This window comes from Panicum virgatum, chromosome 6K, assembly GCF_016808335.1.
Source record: "Panicum virgatum strain AP13 chromosome 6K, P.virgatum_v5, whole genome shotgun sequence".
Classification (NCBI taxonomy): domain Eukaryota; kingdom Viridiplantae; phylum Streptophyta; class Magnoliopsida; order Poales; family Poaceae; genus Panicum; species Panicum virgatum.
This window is the reverse complement of record NC_053141.1, coordinates 27,529,997-27,538,743: the sequence shown is the minus strand read 5'-3', so window position 1 is coordinate 27,538,743 and position 8,747 is coordinate 27,529,997. Positions and strand designations below refer to the sequence as shown.

At 50.8% G+C, this 8,747-nt stretch overlaps 1 long non-coding RNA gene across 1 annotated transcript; it reads left to right on the top strand.

Annotated features, from left to right (window-relative positions):
• Window positions 1-686: 686 nt before the first annotated feature.
• On the top strand, window positions 687-8,111 carry LOC120712148. Its single transcript, XR_005690715.1, has 2 exons — window positions 687-7,352; window positions 7,779-8,111. It is a non-coding gene; the product is annotated as an uncharacterized LOC120712148 (long non-coding RNA).
• Window positions 8,112-8,747: the final 636 nt, after the last annotated feature.

Below are 8,747 nucleotides of genomic sequence, written 5' to 3'. Positions count from 1 at the left end.
AACACAAAATGAGAGACATGAGAGACTAAGAGTGAGTTGAACGAGATGAGAGCATGCCTCCTGTTTTGAAAATCTTGCAAAACCTCCAAGTACAGAGAAAAGGAAGTGAATCATGTTCTCCATCGAGTTGTTCTGGGAATCAATATTAGAAGGTGAAGGTGTTATCCACCCAGAATCCAAGGTATAAGGAAGGCTTAGAAATAAATCTTATGCATTCTTTGAGTTCATGAAACCAGGCTTCGCTTTTCTTCGACCTTATTGCTCGGGGCGAGCAAAGTCTGGCTGTGGGGGTGTGTTGGTGGTCGATATCGGTGATTTTAACCACCAACGCTCCACCTGATTTCTTGAAACAAAGGTCATATTCATGCCAAATTCACTTATATTAATAAGTTCCACAAGTTTTAGTGAGTATTTGAATGTTGGAACAACATGTACGAAATTTGGCTAAAATGGGAGAAAACCCAGGTCCGCCGGCCTAGGCCAGGCCGGCCGGCCTATCCACCTTGGCAATTCAGGCTCATCTTTGGTCAGAGTGCTCATGAGTGCAAATACAAGCCAATCCAACATGGTTTTATACAAAATGCATAAACCAATACCGAAAGGCTTGAGCCATGACAAGTTGGGTCCACCTACAATGACCAAAATCAGAACCAAGTCTTAAACCGACTTGAAGCGGAAAATACAAGCGTTGATTGACACGTCGGTGGAACGGAGGGCCGAGGGGGTACAACCCCAGGCCCCTAACTGCCTCGCTTCGGACCAACGCAAATACAACTGACATCTATGGGTGATCCAGGACGTCCAGCAGAAAGGCGTTGGAAAACGGACGACACCCTAGGCCGTCCGGCCTAGGGGAGGCCGGCCGGCCTGACCTTTTTGCACCATGTGTGCAGCCCTCAAGTAGAAGTTACAACCGCCATGCATGCATGGACAGCTTTGCTTCCAAGTCAAGCCAACCATAGCTGTGCTTACAAGCTAAGCAACCTTAGCCTTGCTTACAAGGGAGCCCCCACCCCTCATTCAGCACACACCATTTGGAGAGGAGAAGAGTCCAAGCAAGATGTAGTCCCACTTAGTAGAATAGGGAGAGTGTGAGTTGAGAGTCTTGGCAAAAGCCAAAGTAAAGGAGCGGTGCCGAGTTCTCTCGGCCTTACTCCATTTTCTAAGCCACCTTGGAGGAATGGAATATCTTCGGAGTGAAGTTCCTCGTCTCTCGTTGGTATCTTGCTAGTATCTCATCTCAGCGGGATCCCTAGTCTACGTAAGTAGCAAGTTCTACTTATTTGAGAGTGCTTTCTGTCTTGTCAGGAGGCAGGAGTACGTAACTCGATAGTGTTAGGCGTGGTGCCTAGACTTAGTTAGTTACATAGGGTTGAGTTCCACCCCACGGAACCGTTCTGGTAGGCGGCAGGTGGTGATAGCCCTGTCCATCCCTCGTAGTCCACCACGTTTGGGTGTTTTCATAGCAGTAGTTGTAGGTTGCTGTTGGACTCCCCTCTCACCCCTTTCTGAAGTCCTTCCTCTTCCAGCCGCCGAAGCAGATCAAGATAGTTTAGTTGCAAGTCCTCTGGGTAATGAGTTGGCTAACCGACGTTATACCCTCTACCCACTTACCTCCCTTCCCCTAGTGGGTCCGATTGAACTAGTTCTAGGTTTGGTCGAAGATTTACCGTTCTTTGGATTCGATATCCCAAGTATACTCCCTGGTGAAAGATACAATCTATCTCTGTGCGCTTGCGGAGTAATTCGTTTAGGCTAAGGAGTGCCAACAACATCACGTCATCGCCGACCACCACCCAACAACAAGATCGGGTGGTCGGCGCTGGTTCCTCGGCCGACTGATCCGCGCGATGGCGCGGGATCTCCTCAACGACCTCCTCCGTTGCCTCCGGGCCCCTCCCCTATGGCGTACGACCTCCAGAAGGCGTCAGCAACAGTCCCGGCGACGCCCGGGGAATTACCGATGCCCCGATCTCCTTCTTCTGTGGACTCTGCCGCACAGATGGCACCTCAGCGCTTGCCATCGCCCGCTCCTGGCCGCTCGACTCGTCCGGACGGGTCCGCCCTGTCTCCTCCGGCCTGCAGTGAGCAGTTAACGCCACAATTCGGAAGCAAGAAGACAAGTGAACCTAAGATGTGTGCCGTCAGACTAACCTTGGCGCGCGGTGTGTCTTCACGACGTACTTCTGTGCCGCTATTGACTGCACACCACCAACACGAGAATTGCTGCCACGGTGCGGCGTCCTTCCACACTCCATCAATCTTGCCGACATTTTGGGCAGTGCCTCTGGCTCTTCAGCCGGGCTCTTACTCCAACCTTGGGCTGCAGCTGCGCTCTCTTCCGGAGTCGCCCCTGGCACAGGCGACCCCTTGCCACTCTCAGGGGCTACCTCCTCTACAACAGCAGGGTGCCTCCGGTCATCCAGGTGCTCTTGACCTGCCGATATTGGCCTCCGGTCCTCACCAACTGCATCTGACGACGACACCACCCGACAGCGTTTCTCTCCAACCTTTTGGGAAGTGACATCCTTCGCCGACCGCCGTCGAGATGACACTGACCCCGCATCCAGCATGGCACCAATGTCCCCTTGGGAAGAAGACGAGGATAAGCTCCCGCTCCAACCTGGCCCCACCTTCTTGGGCTCATCACCAGAGTGACCGCGGGCCAGCGGCAACTCCCTCGTAAGATGTATCCCCGCGGTGGGCAGGACGGAGTAATACACCTCGGACCCCTGATAAACCAGAAAAAGGCAGATGTAAGGAGTGATAATGGCAGACAAGAACAGTCTAATGGCGACTCGCAAGAACATACCGCAGGGTGAGGACGATGACTATTATATCCAAGCGACCTCCCACAACTACGGAGCCGGATGCTTGGTGCAAATAATCTCCTAGCTCGATCTGCGGGCTCGTCATGAGTAAGCCACCCATCTCATTCACGACTACTACACCCTTCAAAGAATTCCCAAGCTCGATGCTCCCTCTGTTTCAACGGCTGGAAGCGCATGCCAAGGAAACTCAAGGCCACAGTGACGCCATCCAGATCTTTCTCCGCCAGCCTCCCCAGAAGATCTCGCACCTGATCCATCTCAAATTCCATTGGAGTGTCCAACCAGCGCGATGATGGAACGGGGGCAGTATCGACGTCCTCCGGAAGCCGCTCATATGGATCCTGGACATAAAACCATTGGGATTTGCACAAGACGCCCTGAGTCCACAAATCAAGATTAATATACTGGTTCCTTCTATCCTCACAAAGCACAAACTGGTAGCCGCCCACAACTTTTTGGGCTCCAGCCCCAGAGCCAAGTACCAGCTGATAAAAGTAACACCACAAGTTAAAATGTGGTTCCACACCCAAAAATGCCTCGCAAAGTTTGACAAAAAGCACGGCTTCTAGTATACTATTTGGGGTCAGGTTGTACAGCGGAATCCGATAATAGGAGAGGAGTTGAGCAAAACCAATCCAGTGCTGGCAAACCAAATTTGCGCTGATGGAAAGCAAGGAAGGTAATGATTTCACCTGGCATTGGCATCGGAAACACTTCCCTCCCCGGCACACGATAGCTGGAGATCTCCTGGTCCGGCAAGAAACCTTCTTCGATGAGTTCCTCCAACTCCCCCTCCGTGGTCATCATCGGCACCCACTCCGTTGTCCGCCTTGCCACAAGAGCACGCTGCTCTTCCTTTGCCTTGGCAAGCGTGGTGGTTTTCGCCTTCTTTGACATCCTCGACTTCGGCGCCATCGGCTCCCCCGCCACAACGACACTGGATCTTGGTTTGGGGAGGAAATGTGAGTGGAACCTCAATCACCACACTCAAATCACTGGAGATATTCGGTTGCGGATCAGAAGATGATGGATGAGAGATGAGGAGTCGATGAATAATCACCTCACCACCGTGGTTCCTTCTCTTATAAGGCAAGTAGTTTTGGGAACCGCACCGCCTTCGCTTCGAACGCTCCGTCTTCCCCGGGTGGCCCGCGGCCCATTAAGCCAAGGCCCTAACAGAAGGGGAATCGCCAGGGCTACGTGGCCGCCCACGATCAGCGGGCGGTTACCATCTACGGTGCAGCAGAATTACAAGATTGCCCTCGCGCCAAGCGCAGGTACTGACAAGTACCCAAGAAACTGCGGAATTTTATCGAAGGCCCCCTCGTCGATCTCAGGGAATTTGCACAGGTTTCTTATAGAAGACTTTCAAGATCAAAGGATGGTTCTCGTATAAACCCTAGCACCATGTGTCTCCAACACCTATTGCCAGGCTCGGGGACTAAGTGGGCACACTTCACCTTGTGGTGAGTGTGCTAGATTTGTTCAAGATTATGAAGACTACAAGATGGCTCTGCGGTATTCTAAACCTTGGCACCATTTGTCTACGCCACCTGCTACCAGGCTCGGGGACTAAGTGGGCACACTTCACATTGCGGTGAATGCGCCTCCACAGAGCTGCTGATGATTTACTACAGGATGGATATCACCAAGATTACAAGGGTGTTCTCATGTTTTTCAGTGAACGTGGGCACACTTGTGGAAAGAACAGGTTCTTCAAAAAAATTTCGATTCAAGACCACCTTACACCTTCTTCGACGACATCTGCGAGCTCTGAGATTGACCGACGTCTTAGAGCTCGGCATAGCGGTATGAAGATTTGCCGACCTCGCCACACCGCCTGAAGTATCTATGAAGACAACCTACCGACCTCTCTGGAGCTCGGGCCACCGGTCGCTCACTCGCCGACCTTCAACGGCAGGACGAGGTCTCGACGGGACAGCTCAGGACCTCGACGCCTTGACGCCAACCTCCCGACGTCACTCGACGACCTCGGCTGGATGACGCTGCTTGAAGCCTACAAGGTGCTCGGGGACTAGCTGTGGGGAAATGGCCCCTAGGACCCCACGCCGACCTCGGAGGACCGAGCCCTGCCAGGCCAACCTCGGCTGACAAAGATGAAGATCACCGACCTCTCGAGGCTGAGCCCGCTAGGGCGACCTGGCCCGACGAGGAGGTCGAGTGCCGATCTCTCCTAGGCCGAGCCCACTAGGGCGACCTGGCACAGGAGGGAGGATTACGGGCCAAGGCATCAACTGCCGCCCCCGCGTGATACCCGGAGGATATCCCGAAGACGACGATCTGATAGGATAGACCTCAATCCCGCAATATTGTAACAGATTATATCTTTCCTTAGATAGAAGGTAGAAGATCGGATATGTAACCCTACCCCCTGGCTATATAAGGCTGGTAGGGGACCCCCTCTTTTCTCATGTTCTCTCCTTGAGGCATAGCCAATACAGAAAGCAAAGCACAGGATGTAGGGTATTACGTCACCTCGACGGCCCGAACCTAGATAGATCGTGTGTCTTGTGTCCTTTGCAACCTTCTCGATCTCGGTCTTGTGCACCCCTCGACAAATCTACCATCGTGGGCAACCCCCTCGGTGGACTGCTGGCAATATCTCGTCGACAGTAATTCATGGCGAAAAACTCCAAAGAGCAATAGAAAGATCGCTAAATATTCTTGAAGCCAAAGCTAGTGGAATGTTCAAGCCCGACAGAGAGAGAGATGAACTGTCAGATATCATTGGGACCGATGAGCACGCTGGTCGAACAAGAGGCAAAGGGAACATTCTGTGGAAGTTTAGTTTCCCTGAGGACATAGGTATGTATAGAACCCAAAAGAGAAAGAGGGAAATGGAGGCAGAGCATATCCGCACGTTGCAGCAATATGATGTCGAGTCACGGCAACTGATGCTTGCAACGCAAAAGCAAAAAGAAGAATTGCAAGTGATAATGCAAGAAGAAATCAAAAGGCAAGTGCAGACACAATTGAGTTCCGTGGGGTTTACTAATACATCAGCTCTGGGTACCCAGTCCCATCAAGTGAAAAGCAGTTGTGCTTCCATGCAATAGCCAAGTCTAGATGATACGGCTCAGCGCTTCCCTATGGATGACATCACTAGTCATTTTACAACATGTGAGCTGCACATTCAAAAGGATGATGGCACAGTGATGGTGGCTATTGGTATTGTGAGTCCTATCGATCATACCAACACACCAAGAATCCACGGCGCAGTAATACCATCTGGATATGCTGCCGTCTCGGTGGATAAAGTTACCAGAGGTTACAACGATCTGCCTCTTCACATTCCTGGAGGTGATGATATCAGGACTCTAGGAGAAGCAGAGAAGACATTCATTGCATGGCGCAAACGCTACATTGTTATTCCTGGGATGCCGAAGCCAGAGCTGCCTCCTGCATTACCTCAGCAAAGGTACAGATGAAAGTGAATGAAATTTTTATTCATTAGTTTTCTATGGGCGCTTAAATAATAGTTTTTTTCTGTACTCACACAGTGGGGCCCCCATAAACCGTAGTCCAAAGCTCGGCTCCCCAGACCATCACCACACTTCTCCGGGCGGTGGTTACGATGGGGTAGATGACGCAGCGACATCCCTAGCATCTCCAAGGCAGTCGCCACCGCCGCCACCACCGCCTCCAGGGTGGCGTTCCCCAGCACCGGCCGCCTTGTCCCAGGCAAAGGTGCCATCACCGACTCGGTCTCCAATGCCTTCTCCCATGACATAGGCAGCTTCAAAGAAGAGAAATGTCTCCTCCCAGGTGAAGACGGTCAAGAAATTTACGAAGAAAATAACAAAGCGCCAACCCAAAAAATTGCCTGGTGAAATGAGTATGGAGGAATTAGATGCTTCGGTTAAAGAAATATGCAATAAATTCGTTGCACGAGACGATGTGAGGAAGAAGGCATTGGCGGATGCTGGCAAGCCGTTCTTCCTACCTCCAGATGAGTTAAGGGCATGGTCGTCTATTTGCTGTCTCTATGTTGGTGTTTTTGCAGAAAACCCCTCTGCCGGGCGAGTAGACGGTCACCTCGTCGCCTCGTGAGGCGATGGCGGGGGCTCGTGCTCCGAGGGCTTGGGGACGGCTCCGACTGCATTGTACGGCACTGCTTCATCTCGTCGATGCCTGCTCGGATCCGCTGCTCCACACTTCCGCGCGCGCGCAATCTGTGGATGGAGGCAAGTCGCGCGCCCTTTTATCCCATCCCCTTCCCCTCCACCAAATCCCACCCACAAACTGCAGCGGCGGCAAGTTCAGCATTCCGTGGCGGCAGCGTGGAAGCTCCTAGCTGCGTTCGTGGCGTGCGAGCAGGAAACCGCGACGGCACTGGAGGCGCGGGGCGGGAAGACCACGGCGGCGTCACCTGGGCGGAGCAAGCGCCAGCGGCGTGGGACCGGTAGCTCGCGACGGCGCAGGAAAGTCAGTGAGTCATGCAGGCTGCTCGAGCTGCCTCACGAGCTCACTGAACACAGCCGAGGGAGAACCTTGGCATTGGTATGTCATGAACTCATGATTGATCCCACGTCGAATCTCTTTTTAAGCTTTGGATCAGATGCTTAGCTGTTGTGTTGCACAGTAGCTGTTCGTTGTATTTCCTCGCTGAGGTCTGAGGATTTACTTCCAAGCATGGCATGAAATGTGTTGTTTATACTATATATTGTATCACAAATGCAGTAGTTCAGTACCCTGGGGCTTCCTTATTTTATATCAAACCACCATTGTTCCATGCCATTATGGCCGTCTTCCTCAACTCAAGATTTCAACAGGAACTTCTACACTGCTTTTAAGCATTTCTTGATTCCATTAACACAGGGCCCTTTGCATTGTTATTGTTTTTCTTTTTTTGTCAAATCCAATCGACTGTGAAAACAATTGAAACTTGATTGTTGCTCCATAATGCTTTGGAATGATTCCTTGCAGTAACCTGACAAGGAGCTTGAATGAGCAAAGGACCTTGGTGGCAGTACCTGTTTTTGTGAAGCCTTCCAGATTCTTGAGATGGCAGTGCATGTTTTTGTAAAATGTTTTTGAGACGGCAGTACCTGTTCTTGTGAAGCATTCCACAATCTTGAGATGGTAGGATAACTATATGTGTGAAATATTTCAGTTAATCTTGAAATGGTAGTACTTGTTTTGTGAAGTTAATTTTGTGAAATGTTTAAGTTAGAAACCTTCAAATGCGAATTATTTGGATATATTGTTCATTCTCTCATGTATGCAACACAATGGCTACAAAGATCAAATTATGCACTAGATCATCATGATTTATGTGTCAAAGGATGAATTAAATATCTTGCAGACAACCAAATAGACGACCCTTGTACAAGCTGTGTTTTTAGCTGTCTGTATGGGTTAAATAGACAGCATGTATGGGTTAAATAGACAGCAGTTGTCTAGACTGTTGTACATGCCCTAAGCAAGAGAGTGGATGCTGCGGACATAAAACGGAAGGAGTCCACTAAGACCGCGAAACCATCGGACTTTAACCACACTCTACTCAAGGAACTTGACCCCAGAAGGAGAGCAAAGCGGAATAAAGGTGTTCCACGACTCGGAGAAACATCGCGACCCATCTCCCCACTGCTAGTTTCTAATGAATATGGTTCAAACGTAGAGTACATGAACTTCAATATTCCTCCTGGTCGAGAAGTTGATTACAACGAGCTTATGGACTACTTTTCTATCACTCGCTTGGACATGAGCAAAGTGGTCGTTGAAACTGCGCAGGTCGTTGACAAATGGCCATATGAGCTCGGCCAGAGTCTATGGAATCCTGACAAGTTCCATGCCCTGGGTACTCAAATGTATGCGCTAAACCAGTGGTCCCTCGAGGCGTGTACCCGGAAAGAGATAGGAATTAATGTCAGAATTAGTGACCATTGGGGAAGG